The 15405-nt window shown below is 38.8% G+C and overlaps 2 long non-coding RNA genes across 8 annotated transcripts in view; one reads left to right on the forward strand and one right to left on the reverse strand.

Moving 5' to 3' along the window:
- LOC106973374 (uncharacterized) overlaps nucleotides 1–7626 on the forward strand; it is a 34660-nt gene extending 27034 nt beyond the window's left edge. For 3 of the 7 annotated variants that reach the window (XR_008292614.1, XR_003421679.2, XR_008292610.1), the window contains 4 exons: nucleotides 2832–2942; nucleotides 4917–5037; nucleotides 6397–6489; nucleotides 7336–7626. This is a non-coding gene — a long non-coding RNA (uncharacterized LOC106973374). Of the gene's footprint in view, nucleotides 1–2831; nucleotides 2943–4916; nucleotides 5038–6396; nucleotides 6490–7237 lie in introns of all 7 variants that reach the window. The other 4 variants (XR_008292611.1, XR_008292613.1, XR_008292612.1 and 1 more) reach the window with 4 other exon arrangements.
- The window catches only part of LOC113600605 (uncharacterized), a 34701-nt gene extending 20090 nt beyond the window's left edge, over nucleotides 1–14611 (reverse strand). Inside the window, exon 1 of the long non-coding RNA XR_008292615.1 lies at nucleotides 11988–14611. This is a non-coding gene — a long non-coding RNA (uncharacterized LOC113600605). The remainder of the gene's footprint in view (nucleotides 1–11987) is intronic.
- Nucleotides 14612–15405: the final 794 nt, after the last annotated feature.

Consider the following 15405-nt stretch of genomic DNA (forward strand, 5'->3'; position numbering starts at 1 on the left):
AAACAAGAGTCCAGGGCCAGATGGCTTTTCAGGGGAATTCTACCAAACATTTACGGAAGAGTTAACATGTATGCTCTTGAAGCTGTGCCAAAAAATAGAAACCAAAGGAAAATTTCCAAACTCTTTCTATGAAGCCAGCATTACCTCGATTCCAAAACCAGACAGAGACCCCACTAAAAAGGGGAACTATAGACCAATTTCCCTGATGAACATGGATGTAAAAATCCTCAACAAGATATTAGCCAACTGGTTCCAACAATACATTAAAAAAATTATTCACCATGACCAAGTGGGATTTATACCTGGGATGCAGAGCTGGTTCAATATCCACAAAACAATTAATGTGATTCATCACATCAATAAAAGAAAGGACAAAAACCATATGATCTTCTCAATAGATGCAGAGAAAACATTTGACAAAATACAGCATCCTTTCTTCATAAAAACCCTCAAGAAAGTAGGGATAGAAAGAGCATACCTCGAGATCATAAAAGCCATATATGAACGACCCAACGCTAATATCATCCTCAATGGGGAGAAACTGAGAGCTTTACCCCTAAGGTCAGGAAGAAGACAGGGATGTTCACTCTCGCTACTGTTATTCAACATAGTATTGGAAGTCTTAGCCTCTGTAATCAGACAACACAAAGAAATAAAAGGCATCCAAATTGGCCAGAAGGAGGTCAAACTTTTACTCTTCGCAGATGACATAATACTGTATATGGAAAACCCAAAAGATTCCACCAAAAAAACTGCTATAATTGATTCATGAATTCAGCAAAGTTGCAGGATATAAAATCAACGCACAGAAATCAGTTGCATTCCTATACACCAATGAAGCGACAGAAAGAAAATGAAGTGACAGAGAAATCAAAGAATCGATCCCATTTACAGTTGCACAAAAAATCATAAAATACCTAGGAATAAATCTAACCAAAGAGGTGAAAAAATCTATACACTGAAAACTATTGAAAGAAATTGAAGAAAACACAAACAAATGGAAAAAGATTCCATGCTCCTGGATAGGAAGAACAAATATTGTTAAAATGTTGATAATACCCAAAGCAATCTACATATTCAATGCAATCCCTATCAGAATAACACCAACATTCTTCACAGAGCTAGAACAAATAATCCTAAAATTTGTATGGAACCAGAAAAGACCCCAAATAGACAAAGCGATCTTGAAAGAGAAAACCAAAGCTGGAGGCATCACAATCCCAGACTTCAAGCTATACTACAAAGCTGTAATCATCAAGACAGTATGGTACTGGCACAAGAATAGACACTCAGATCAATGGAACAGAATGGAGAACCCAGAAATGGACCCACAAACGTATAGCCAACTAATCTTTGACAAAGCAGGAAAGAATATCCAATGGAACAAAGACAGTCCCTTCAGCAAGTGGTGCTGAGAAAAATGGACAGTGACATGCAGAAAAAATGAACTTGGACCACTTTCTTACACCATGCACAAAAAAAAACTCAAAATGGATGAAAGACCTAAATGTAAGACAAGAAGCCATCAAAATCCTTGAGGAGAAAGCAGGCAAAAATCTCTTTGATCTTGGCCACAGCAACTTCTTACTTAACACGTCTCCAGAGGCAAGGGAAACAAAAGCAAGAATGAACTACTGGGACCTCAAAATAAAAAGCTTCTGCACAGCGAAGGAAACAATCAGGAAAACTAAAAGGCAACCAACAGAATAGGAGAAGATATTTGCAAACGACATATCAGATGAAGGGTTAGTATCCAAAATCTCTAAAGAACTTATCAAACTCAACACCCAGAAAACAAATAATCCATTGAAGAAATGGGCAAAAGACATGAATAGACATTTCTCCAAAGAAGACATCCAGATGGCCAACCGACACATGAAAAAATGTTCAACATCGCTCATCATCAGGCAAATACAAATCAAAACCACAATAAGATACCACCTTACACCCGTCAGAATGGCTAACATTAACAACCCAGGCAACAACAGATGTTAGCGAGGATGCAGAGATAGAGGATCTCTTTTGCATTATTGGGAATGCAAGCTGGTGCAGCCACTCTGGAGAACAGTAAGAGGTTCCTCGAAAAACTAAAAATAGAACTACCCTACACCCAGCAATTGCACTACTAGGCATTATCCAAAGGATACAAGTGTGCTGTTTTGAAGGGACACATGCACTCCCATGTTTATAGCAGCACTATAAACAATAGCCAAAGTATGGAAAGAGCCCGAATGTCCATCGACGGATGAATGGATAAAGAAGATGTGGTATATATATACAATGGAGTACTACTTGGCAATCAAAAAGAATGAAACCTTGCCATTTGCAACTACATGGATGGAACTGGAGGGTATTATGCTAAGTGAAATTAGTCAGAGAAAGACAAAAATCATATGACTTCACTCATATGAGGATTTTAAGAGACAAAACAGATGAACATAAGGGAAGGGAAACAAAAATAGTATAAAAACAGGGAGGGGGACAAAACAGAAGAGACTCATAAATATGGAGAACAAACTGAGGGTTACTGGAGGGGTTGTGGGAGGGGGGATGGGCTAAATGGGTAAGGGGTACTAAGGAATCTACTCCTGAAATTATCGTTGCAGTATATGCTAACTAATTTGAATGTAAATTTAAAAAACAATAAAACAAGTTAATAAAAAAACTTAAGTATTTTTTAGGACTAGAAGTTAGAGTTAAGAAAATTCATCTGGGAAAGATTCAGAAATATGTAGTCTTGATACAGTACCTAAAAGGAGATAGCTTTAGTGAAAGTTTCATAGACATCTTTATGCAGATGCTTACTTAAAGACAAGCTCCGTTCTTTTCAGTTACAGGGATCTTAATTTCTGACTTTTGGCCTTTGAATTTGTCAAGTCAAGCCACTGCCATGCTTTGGGAAACCAGAAGACGCATCTTGCTTTCTGCAGGTCTTTTCAGAGGTGTGTCATTTTCTATGGTGTGTGTCATTGCTCTAATATGCTTTTCCCAATCGATGGAAAATGGAGACCATTTTAAAGTTTCATTAGCTTCATGAAGCCTTATCCTGTTCGTCATCCTGCTCGCCTGCTATTAGAGGGCAATTACTTGATGAGCTTTTTTAGAAGAATGAAAATGCTAAATGATGTTCACTTAGTGGCAACTTAAAAATCTGATCTCATTTCTGATCCAGAGTTCCTGCTATAGAAGAAACTCAGTAAAAGGTTGGAGGCACTTCATCAAGATGGAAACAAGCTAGTTCCTACTGGAACAGAATATGGTTTAAAAAAAAATCCTAGTGCATCTTTCTCTCAAAAATTTGACTATTCTTATTGTTCAAATGAGTGACCTTCATCTATTTCCACGTTATTTGAATCACCTTCCAATGTGAAAGTGGCAGGATTTCTCTTCATAAATTAAAATGGCTAAAACATGTCTTCATTCTGTCCCTACTTCAAATAGGCTTACTCTTAGGTTTTTTAATGCCCTGTTTACAACTCATCATTTTGGCTTTTATATGACTTTGTGTGGCTTCTCCAGAGTACTGTCCACAGTTTCTGTCATGAATTTGCATCCCTTTCTCTTTTAAAGCATAATAAATAGAAATAGCAATGTCAAATGACAACAGAGGAGTCAAACTGAAAACTCTAAGAAGACTCCTCAGAATCCACTCAGCTAGAATGAAAAAACATTGCTCCACCAAGTTAAGATGCTGTGAACCATTAACATGTTTAAACTTTGGTAAAACCTATTTCAGAATTTGCTGCTTGCTTAAACTTTCCTGGGAGACTCAGAAAAATAAAAAGAACACACACAATGAATAGCCACCCCTGTTGAGAAATAGGTATTATACACCCAGAAAAGGAAATAAGGTTGGACCCACATAACAAATGTTATGTACAAGATGTAAGTTACCAATAGGCAGACTTCCTTATGGACAGAGCAAATTCCACACAAAGAAGAGGAATTATATTAACTACACGCCCATCCAACCTGTCTGCTCCTCCCAGAATTTCCAGTCAAGGAAATACAAGAAGGATAACACCATCTGGGAAAGGATTTCTGAACCAGAGTCTCATTCAGAATGTTATTACTTTTTAAGGCAGTGATCCAAAAATTGAGCGTTACAGTAGACTAGTGATTATACGAGCAGCTCAAGCCAAGCTAGAGGGGAGGAAGTGATCGCACATCTGCTCTGACTTTAATGCCAGCCTCTGTTCCTGACACTAAGCCCTCAGAGAGCAGAGAGTGGGAGTGCTTAAACTGGGTACCATATAAATTAATCAGAGTCAAACTAGTTACAGATAAACTCATCCAACCTGATACACCTCCATTGTATTAAGAAATAAAGAATATAAATAAATTAGTTGTGGAGTTGTGTTCTGTAAAATATTTCATTTACCTTTATGAGTCCTTAATATTTTAAATATTGCATAGATATTGTATAGATACCAACTCATTTGAAAAACATAGTTTCCTCTACTAGATAAGTGTGCTGCAATCGTAGGTTAAAGAGGAAAAAAGTTGTGAGTCATGTTTCTTTACGAGAATGACCCAAAGGGGAGCCTCTTACCTTGCTGTTCCTTAGTGTATAACCATGAACAAATTGCTTTACCTCTCTATGTCTCAGATGCTTTATTTTTAAGGAAAAGAGATTGTCCTAGATCAATTGTAATGGAACTTCCAGCTCTAACATTCAGTGATCATTCAATGATTACAAATTTTTCTATGTTGACATCAGATTCAGGTTATTTCATTTTATTCCAAGTCAGAGGCAAGAAAACTGAGAACATAGAATTAAATGTTCACCCATAAATACTCTGCCCAGGATCCTTTCTATTTGGTTTTGACAGAGAACAAACCATTCAGATTTTCCAGTTAGTTATAATTCAAGAGAGGTATAACTGATAGCTGTATTTGTGTCACTCTGTGCTCAGCATCCTACAAACTGCTTGGCATATGTTGGCTCATCTGATCTGCATGACAACCCTGAGGAAACCAACTCAGAAAAATAAAAACTTATCCATTTTCTCAGCTTTAGAAAGTAAAGTGACTGAGGTAAGAATGATTGACTCAAAGCCCATACTCTTCAGCACTGCGTTATAGAGACTTAATTAAAGAAAAGAAGAACTAAAAACACACTTACTTTCAGAGGAAAATCCAGAAGTGTGTTTGGAAAGGTATGTGTTGGCATTTCCTAAGGACCCAGAAAGTACTAATAGGTGTGCAGCAAAATCAAGACAGACATACATGAGATGAACTACTAAATATTTTTCTCTCAGTTAACAAAGTATAAAATTATAAACAATACATTTGAAAGAGTCACTTAAGATATGAATTATTTGAAAAGACAAACAGTTCTACCTGGTACATTAAAATTGATTTTGAGTTCATAATAACTTCAGGAATACATATTTGTATTAATTCGTCTCAGATTTTCTTTGAGAATGATAAGATCGGGCAATAATGAGTCGAGTTTAGATCAGGCAATATTGCAATAGGTACAGATATTGAATCATTATATTATATGCCTGAAGCTGTAGTAATGTTATATGTCAATTGAGTCTCAATTTTTTTAAAAAAGGATCAGAGGGGCACCTGGGTGACTCAGTCGGTTAAGTGTCCAACTCTTGATTCTGGCTCAGGTCATGACCTCATGGTTCATAAGATGGAGCCCTGCATCAGGCTGTGTGCTGACAGGGTGGAGCCTGCTTGGGATTCTGTCTCCAGAGCCCTCTCTTAGTGCCCTTGCTGTGTTTGTGCACTTGCTCTGTCTCAAAATAAACAGTGTTTCAAACCTACCTAAATGCAACTTATCAAGATAATGCCTACAAGGAAAAGGCCAGTTGAGGTAGAAATAATAACTTCACTGCTAGACGTGTTGAATTTCTGATATATGGAAAGTTCCAGCAGAATATGTAGAGGGGGCAGATGGAATTATGAGTCTTAGGTTCATAAGAAAAATTATTATTGTCAAGATATATTATTCAACCAGAATAAATACAGTTCCAGCTACTTGAAAAGCACATATAACCTCACATTTATAGTGAGGTTGAAATTTATGCACTAGAACTCATACATAGGAAAGAAATATCTAGCTCTAGTTTTCGTCTGAATCTATCTTACCTTCTAACCTATTCTACTGAAGATGTAAATTTACCTAGTAAAATAACTCAGTGTCTTCCCATTTAAAGCAGTTTTTTTCTTCGGTAAATACTCTCTCAAGTCAGAGTTGAAACTCCCTCTGGGGCCATTTCTCCCCTCCACTAAACTTCCCTTCCCTAGGGGCATCTAGATAAAGGTGAAATTTGTGTATCACCTGGGCAGTCGGATGGGGGAGGAGTAAGGGTTTCTGGGCCTCACAAGCTGCCCTCTAGTTTGTCACTGACCCTCACTAAAAGTCCTCTTTCTGCCTAGTTACTGGACACGCTATGCTTTCGTGCACCTAGAAGGGAGCCAAATCTACTTGAGATAAATTTGGAGCCAAGTATATCTGGAATCAAATCTCAGGTAAGTCACTTAGTAGCTACATGTCTCTGAAAAAGCAGCTTAACTTGACTGATTTTACCTTACTAATCTGTAAAATAGGGGTTCTTTCCTACATTCCAGAGTAAAAGGAGTTAGAAAACAATTGCTCATAAAAGGTCCCCTTCTGGGGCACCTGCGTGGCTCATTCTGTCCATTGAGCATTGGACTTCAGCTCAGGTCATGATCTCACGGTTCGTGAGTTCAAGCCCACATCGGGCTCACTGCTGTCAGCCTGTCAGCAGAGAACCCGCTTTGGATCCTCTGTCCCTCTCTCTCTCTCTCTGCCCCTCCCCTGTTTGCACTCTCCCAAAAATAAATAAATATTTTTTTAAAAAGAAGAAGAAGATCCCCTTCTCACTACAGCCATTTAAGCAATAGCCACATCTAGTTTTAAACTTGTGTGCATTAAACAATATCATCCTGGTTAATGCACTGAGGAAAAGTTCTCCTCAGCCGAGCCTCCATACAAATATTAAGGTTTAGGTACTTATTCTGCTTAAAATTTTACCTGTTGTTTGTATAACATTCCTAACATGTATCGATGGGAAAAAGAAAAAAACTACACGAAGAGAAAATTTAAGTCTCCTAGTATATAAAATTTTGTCTCCAATCCCTTAGGCCTAAGCCAAAGACCATACTTTTAGGAGACAAACACTTCTAGGATGAGTAGAAACAATAAGTAATGTAAGATGTTTCTTTAAAGGGCTTTATCTCCATGATCTATTGGCAGAGGCTGACTTGAGGGCGCTTATCCTCCAAGTAAACCCAATGAAGTTCAATCATTTAATGACAAACTCTCTTGCTCTTTGCCTCACAACTCATCCACAGACTGAGCAAGATTCTTGGTATGGCATCCAGGAATCAGCAAGCCTTGCAAGAGACATCTGTGACATGTGTCATGAATTCACAGCAATGACATCTTCAAGGTGGCCCACTGGTGCTTCTCAGTGTTTCCCTAAGTCCAGAGCAGCATATCTGCTGATGGTAGCAGAACACCTGAAGTTCCAAAATGCCTACAGGGGTGAGCAAGGAAATATCACAGAATACAACAGGAGACTTTCTTGGGTTGCATGATCCTGGCATATAAAAAAATAACAAATAAAAAAATTGGCAGACCAATGGTGATCTGGCTGGTACTACTATTGCTGCTTTCTGAGAGCTTGCCCTGGCACTATCATCCGCAGCTAACCAGGCATGTTCAAGTTACCCCTTTTTAGCAGTAAGTTGGAGAACCGGGACTGGGTGCTGGGCATAAAAGAACCAAAACCCACTGTGACACACAATTAAAATTTGCACTATATTGACAGTAAGCACTGCCTTAGCTTCTCTTGCTCTCACTCCATTCATATTATTTACCCTAGAACCTCCCAAATGCAATTTGGAGCCTCCCACCTAAACTTCCTGAAGGGAGAATCTTCCATAGTGATGAATGCAGTTTTTACATATGTGAAAACCACCAAATATCTCCAACCAGGAAAACAATTCTGGTTCTGTTTTTAAAAATAGTTTATTCTTTTTCTTGGATTTTCTTCTGCTCTGTAGCATGCTCTGAGTTACTTTATGCCCCCCCTAAAGCCATAAGTATTATCAGTTCTCTCATTTGAATGAACCACTGTACCTGACAGGTTGCAGCAAACAAGGCCAAGAACATGGAGGACAGTCAGCTACTTAGACAATTGTATTTAGGGTCCAATTAAATTTGCACGCTCATATGCTTTTAATTGGCTGCATGTTATAACAATAAGAAATAAGAAAAACAAAAACAAAACACTATTTTAAAGTGAAAAGAGACATGAGCAAAAATTTTAAAGTAATAACGTAACCTCTGGGGCAGCTGGGTGGCTTAGTCAGTTAAGCATCCAACTCTTGATTTCAGCTCAGGTCATGATCTCAGGGTCATGGGATTGAGCCCCACGTTGGACTCTACACTGAGGTAAGAGCCTGCTTAAGATTCTTTCTTTCCTTCTCCCTCTGCATTTCTTGCTTGCTCACACTCTCCCTCTCTCTCAATAAAATAAAATAAAATAAAAATAAATTAAAAAAATATTATAACCACTAAGCTATTAACTTCAGTCTCCTATAGTCAATAACACAATGATAATTTCACTTATCCCACTGGCAAGAAAAAAATTAAAATTCTCTGAATTGAATGCAGTGAAATATGTCCACTCATTCTTGGGAGTAAGAATTGTTTCAATCTTTTTGAAGGCCAATTTAGTATCATTATCATTATTATTTAGTATCATTTTTAGTATCATTAAGAGCCTTAATGTATTCTAATCCTTTAGTATCATTAAAGGTCTCAGTAATTCTCCAAGAATTTATTCTAATAATCAAGGACACATACAAAAATTTATTTACATCATTTATAACAGAAAAAAAATGTAGAAACAAATGCCCCAAAATAATATGATAGTTAAGTAAATTACAGTCTACTTATATGATGGTCACTTTTTAAAATCATCTTTAAAAAATATGTAAGAAAATGATCATGATACACTCAGTGAAAAATATAGGCTATAAAACTATATAAAATGTTTATTCTCCTTTTGGAAATAAATTCTTTCTTGGAAATCCATTTGACAATGTCTCATGAAAAGTTATATTTATATACATATGTACATACACCTATATATAGACACATAAATATAATGAAATGTAAAGTATATGCATATCTACATATAGATCTATACCTTTTAACTCAGTAAATCAATGTCTGGTCATCTACCCTAAGGAATTAATCCTAATGGATCAAAGATCTTTATCACATTATTATTAATAATTTAATAATAAATGTTAGAAAAGAAAAATGAATGTTAAGCAAATGATGCTAGGAAGTAGCCACTAAAGGGGCAACAAAGATAATGCAGCAATATAATAAGTGTTTGTAATTTGAAGAAAAATAGGCTAAAAAATTTTTTTAGATTAAATTACAACTAAGAAAAACATGTATGCAGAGGAAGCATGGCAGGTTATAAATAACTCAAAACAACAGAAGTGGCAATGTTTGGGTGAAACTACCTTGGGGTTTTTCTTTTTTTTTTTCTTTCTATTTTTCTTTAGTTTGTCAAAATTTTTCTAAAAAATAGAATAAAATTCTTTTAAAAGTGTGGAGAAAGGGAAGTAACAGGAAGTTTAACCAAAATACAAAGGCTCAGTTTAAGACAACTGAGAAGTGAGAACCCCAGAGTGAAGGAAAGCTAGGAATGGAGTTTCTCTGCTCTTCAGGGGAGCAACTGGATCTGGGGCTGTTAGTGAAAAGTGCACTGGACACAGGAGGACTCTGATACCTCAAGAACTAGGGATCCTGAAAGAGTATTAAACTTGGGCTTGAAATGTGATGGTTTATCAGTGAAGTCTGTTGGGGATGGGTGATGGGGAGGAGACTGATGTTACCAGTTTCAACACATGCCAATCTGAGTGCAGTTGTGAATTTTAACTGATGTCCAGTATTTACGGAGTGCACATTTGAGGTCTACTAATGGTAGGAAAAGACCTATCCTCTGGAGTACATGCCAAGTAGGAGGTTGACAAGAAGTCCCAAAAGATATCTGGGAACCAAAAATTAAAAAAAAAAAAAAAAAAAAAGTAAGAGACAATGTCATAGAAGCCAAAATTGGAAAATTTGAGCAGCAGATGTAGGGAAAAATACAAATATCTATTCTCAGATTATCAAACACAGTCCTTGGACTATTGCTATCATGCTTAGATGGAACAAATGAAATCATACCATAGCAGTCTGGCTACTGACCCAGCTCTAGTCAAGACTGAAAACCTGAACAGGGCGTAAAATAAGGTGAAGGCATAACCAGGGAGTTGCAGGAACCTAGGAAGGTTTGGACCCTTACAGCTCTGCAACAGATAATGGAGATGGTGGGACATGCCCACGCCTAGTTTCTGAAGGTCTCCCACTGAGGGCAGCAGGTTCAGCAGCACAGACTGGTGACCTCACAGATTCAGTGGACCCCGACAATGTGTGGGAAGCTATGGTTGGTACAGAGCCAGTCCCGGACCACCATGATGGTGGACAACAGCTCTTCTGCAGAGAGGACCTACGATTTTTTGGAATGGCCTGTAGATTGTTGCAAGACTGGCCAATGGTAGCATTTTGCCCTAAATAGGAGCTAGCAAGAAGCTCTCTCCCAGAAAAAGCTGCTCATATCATCCTCTGTGCCAAATGCATCTCTGGACATAGGGCTTGACTCAGATGGAGGCATCAGAATACTATGACTGAAGACAGAAGCCAAGTGTAAGCCATGTTTTACTTGGAGCTTTTGGCTCAATGGAGCTGACAGGTTAGCAGAAATCATTGTTTTTAAGAGATCTAGGAGACTATTGGGTGGTTCACATGTCTTGAACTTATCTGCGGGATGGGCAACTATAGGTGGATATGGCCCACTTTGCTGCATGGCTTCTGGATTTAAGGAGCCATCTTTTAAATAAGAGCTGTATCTAAATAAGTTTCACTAGTTGCTTCTGAGCAGACCTGTAAGCTTAAGGATGTGTTTTCATGTTTATCAGTCTCACCTGAGTCACAGTGAGAATTAAGACTGGCTTCCAAATTGTGACCTTCACTAGGGACATAAGACAACCTGTGCTTTTCTGTGACTTTCTATGGTGGGGCCCAGGACAGGGGGTGGAAAGTCTTGGTGCTCCTCCCTAGTCTTTGGCTCCTGGCTTTTATTGCTGCGGATGGCCATTTCTGGAGTCAGCTTCTTCTTCCGGAGCTTAGTCTGGATTCGTGTGTTCACATGTTGAAAAAGGTCAAGGTGAAAATGCCTGCTGGTCTGTGGTGCCATTAGCCTGTTTTACTCAGACTGTGGGCACTCATGAGGCAGAGAAGCACATATGGAAGATGAGGAGGGCTGGGAGAAACAAACAGCCTCTTTCCTTCTGTGGAGGACTGGCTTGGGTCAGATGTGCACAGGAAAGACAGAGACAAAAGTCCTCCGGAACCAACTGGCATACGTCCATCAAACTGGTATCTCTGAATTTCCTCTGGTGCTGCAAGAAGCTCTGAAGGCAGAGGGAACTATCTAGAAGCCTTTTGTTTTCCCAGCAGCCTCTGGCTGGGAGACAACTTCCTTCCCTCCTATTTTTTTGGATGGCTATACCTTTTTCCTGCTTGATCATAGAGTCTTTCGAGGTTCCAAGGTGCCCCTTTACTTATTTATTTTTAATTTTTTTAACGTTTATTTATTTTTGAGTGACAGAGAGATACAAAACATGAGCAGGGGAGGAGCAGGGAAAGAGGGAGACCCAGAACCTGAAGCAGGCTCCAGGCTCTGAGCTGTCAGCACAGAGCCCAACACGAGGCTGAAACTCATGAACTGTAAGATCATGACCTGAGCTACAGTTGGACGCTTAACCAACTGAGCCACCCAGTCCCCCCCACCCCGCACAAGGTGCCCCTTTAAACAGCACTTCTGATTGGAGGCTGCACTGGTAAAAGGGAATGGCTTCAATATTATGGTACTTACTCCCTGGGAGAGCTCCCAACTGGTTAAAGGGCATTCTCATGTGTGGGGCCACCAGGGCTCTGTAATAAATCCTTGGTGGCCAGGGTTAGGAACAAATTCAGAGAGTAGAACAAGTCTCCCAGGTACAGCAATGGCAGGCCATCCATGCCAGGCCACCTCTTTCTCTCACAATGAGCCTACTTTCTTACAACCAATCGAGTGGATGACACTGCGAGGCCAATCAGAATAGCTCTGTAACCTCCGCTCACCATGGTCCTAAAGGAACAGGAAAAGAAGAAGAAAAGCAAATTAAAGCAAACTAGAGGTAACAATTTAATCATATCAAATTAATAAAATATGTTTTAAATGATACTATATGATGCTCAAGGCCATGGTGAAACTTGTATAGACTTACACAGCTGGAAGCATTAAAAGTTTAAAAATTATTTTTGTTTGTAAAACCATTTCTGTTCATATCCTTTTACCTAGCAACCCTGTTCACAGGAATGTTTCAGGAGGAAATACATTTAACAAAAGCAAACACCTACATTAATAAGAGATCTATTCCAAATGGAGTTCTAATACAGGAAAGGAAGAAAGAAGGCAGGAAGAAGGCAGGAAGAAAGGAAATTAAAGTCGCCTAAATAGTGAATTGCTCATATGTATGTAAATGAGAGATAAGATTAAGTCCATTAGGTAATAATTATGTAGACTTATAGAAATAATGATTACTTACAAAACTGGAATATAAAACTATACACACACACACACACACACACACACACACACACACACACTGAAAAATTACATCTTCAAAAACTAAAATATAATGTGTAAGAATTAAGAGGTTGGTATAATGTCTGGGGTTCCCCCCACCACCAATCTTTGATACTGCGATTATCATTCTAATCGAAATTCTTAGTTACTATAATTTATGAATGTACATTTTTGTAGCAATAGCATAAAATAAGAAGAGAAAATAATAATTAAGCACATACTATAAGACTTTGATTCAGTTATTAGAATAAATCGCCTTGCAATGTCAAATATATAAGACTCATTGTATGTATACAGTATCCACACAGTATCCACAGAGAGACTAACATCCAAAAGTGTCCATGATCTGTTACTAAAATGTGAAAAGCTGAGAGAAAGAGGGATGGGGGCACGGTAAGAGGAGGGATTTGGGCAGGAGGGAAGGAAGCAGCCACAGCCTCGAAGTTGAAGTAGCAGAGATCTTCCAAAGCAAAGCAGAGTCTCCAAAGCAGAGCAGAGATCAATTATCAGGCCTTTCCTGGGAAGGTAAACAAATGTTCCCCTGGCTTTTCTTGGTTCCGAGCAAGCTGACTGAAGGGAGGGAGAGGACCTACCAAGCAAACAGCAGGAAAAGAGAGATTGAGGTCAGATTAAAAGACACACACACACACACACACACACACACACACACACACACACAATTTTTCTAAAGGAAATTTAACTCCCTATTAAGACTGAGACTCAAATCGCTTCTCGGCCTTTTGGCTAAGATCAAGTGAAGACTGAGACTCAGAACCCAGAAGGTCCACGCTAGGGAGAAAAAAAAGTTTAAACTTACAAAGTTATTAAAAATTTTGGAAGATGTGGTTTCCAGATAAGAACAGGAACTGGCTGAGCTCATTTTAACCAGGCTCTTTTCCCTTCACCTAACCTCGAACTACACCTGCTGACTTCAGATGACATCTCCTGCAACCCTTCCTGGACAGCTGTGGAAAATGTGTATTCCAAGAGCACAGGCCTGGCGTCACCCAGGTTTTGGCTAAACTCACAAGTAGGCATAAAGACATCTCCCAACCCCCCAAGTTTGCCACCTCTGATACAAGGACAGGCATAAATCTGTGAAGTTAAAATGGAATGATTTCCTCACAGGTAAACATTTCCAGACTGTACAATTCCTAGGAATGGTCTATTTTCTCTGAATCAACAGAAATGAGCTAGCTCCTAGCCCTACTTCACTACAAGATGAAGGATTAGGACCACTTAATCACTGACTTTCAGCACTTCTTTCTTCCTTTGAAGACATTTCAATAAATTCCCAAACAGACTTTCTGACCTCGGCACGGCTGTCCCTGTCCCCTTGTGAAGCCATTATCCAGTCACAAACAATTTGTGAAACTTGATGTCCCCTGGACTAAAGCTTCCAAAGCCCAGAAGGGTATTAATAAAAAGTCCTCGAGATGGACCCAAAGGAGGTCTCCCCTGCACCCTGTATCTGAACTGACCAGTAATCTGTGACCCCTAGCATTTACTCCTGTTCAGCTTGCTGGTTCCCCAGGCTTGAATGTCACACGCTAGGCTCTCAAAGCCTTTGGAATCTATTACTTTGTTGAGGCATATGGATTGACTGTACATAATTGGCCTCAGCTGGATACACTGTGGCCAGGGAGACTAACTCAAGCTACATCCTCAGGCAGGTGACCCAGGACTACATAAGACCCTAACAGATCTGGAAACTCCATAGTCCTAAGCTATTCAGGAGGCTAGTCCTGGATAAAATGCACTTCTGTGACCCAAGAGTTATATATAATTTGCATAAGAAGGATGTTTAAAAAATGGCCTTCCTTCATAAAAATAGCACCATAGTTGTTTCCTTATCTTCACCCAGCCCAATCTAGTCAGAAAAAAAATGGTTCTGTAGAGAGAATCAGGAAATCCTTGAAACAGAAATCCTTGAAACCGAAGCCTCAGGAAAAAAAAATCCTGACAGAAGAGACTGAATATAAACATTTCTTCTTCCCCCTTGGTATTCCCCTTTATAGCCTGAAGTAATAGAGACTTCACTTCCTAAAGAAAAAGTGTGACCCCATAGCCTTTATGGAGTTATACCAGATTAGTTTACCAGCTTTGAGATGGCTCTGGTGTTTTTTAAATCAAAACCCCATTGCAAACAGTAAATACACTGTTGAGAATCCTCATTTAACTGCAAAATAACATGAAGAAAGAGCTAATCCACTGATAAATTAGATAACTTGGATAAAATGGGGAAATTCCTACTAAAGCACAAACTACCAAAATTGACTGAAGAAAAAAAATAAAAATTCTGCATAGATCTATAACAAGTAAAGATATAGAATTAATAATTTTAAAACTTCTTAAATAGTATAGTCCATGCTCAGATAACTTCATTGGTTAATTCTATCAAACATTTAAAAAAGAGGGATACCTTCGTGGCTCAGTCAGTTAAGTGGCTGGCTTCTGGGTGAGGTCATGATCTCATGGTTCACGAGTTCAAGCCCCCCATCAGGCTCTGTGCCGACAGCTTAGAGCCTGGAGCCTGGAGCCTGCTTCAGATTCTGTGTCTCCCTCTCTCTCTGCCCCTCCCCTTTCTGCCCCTCTCTTTCTCTCTCTCAAAAAAATAAATAAACATAAAAAAAAACATTTAAAGAAAAACAAATTCCTTGCA

This window comes from Acinonyx jubatus, chromosome F2 (genome assembly GCF_027475565.1).
Source record: "Acinonyx jubatus isolate Ajub_Pintada_27869175 chromosome F2, VMU_Ajub_asm_v1.0, whole genome shotgun sequence".
Taxonomy (NCBI): domain Eukaryota; kingdom Metazoa; phylum Chordata; class Mammalia; order Carnivora; family Felidae; genus Acinonyx; species Acinonyx jubatus.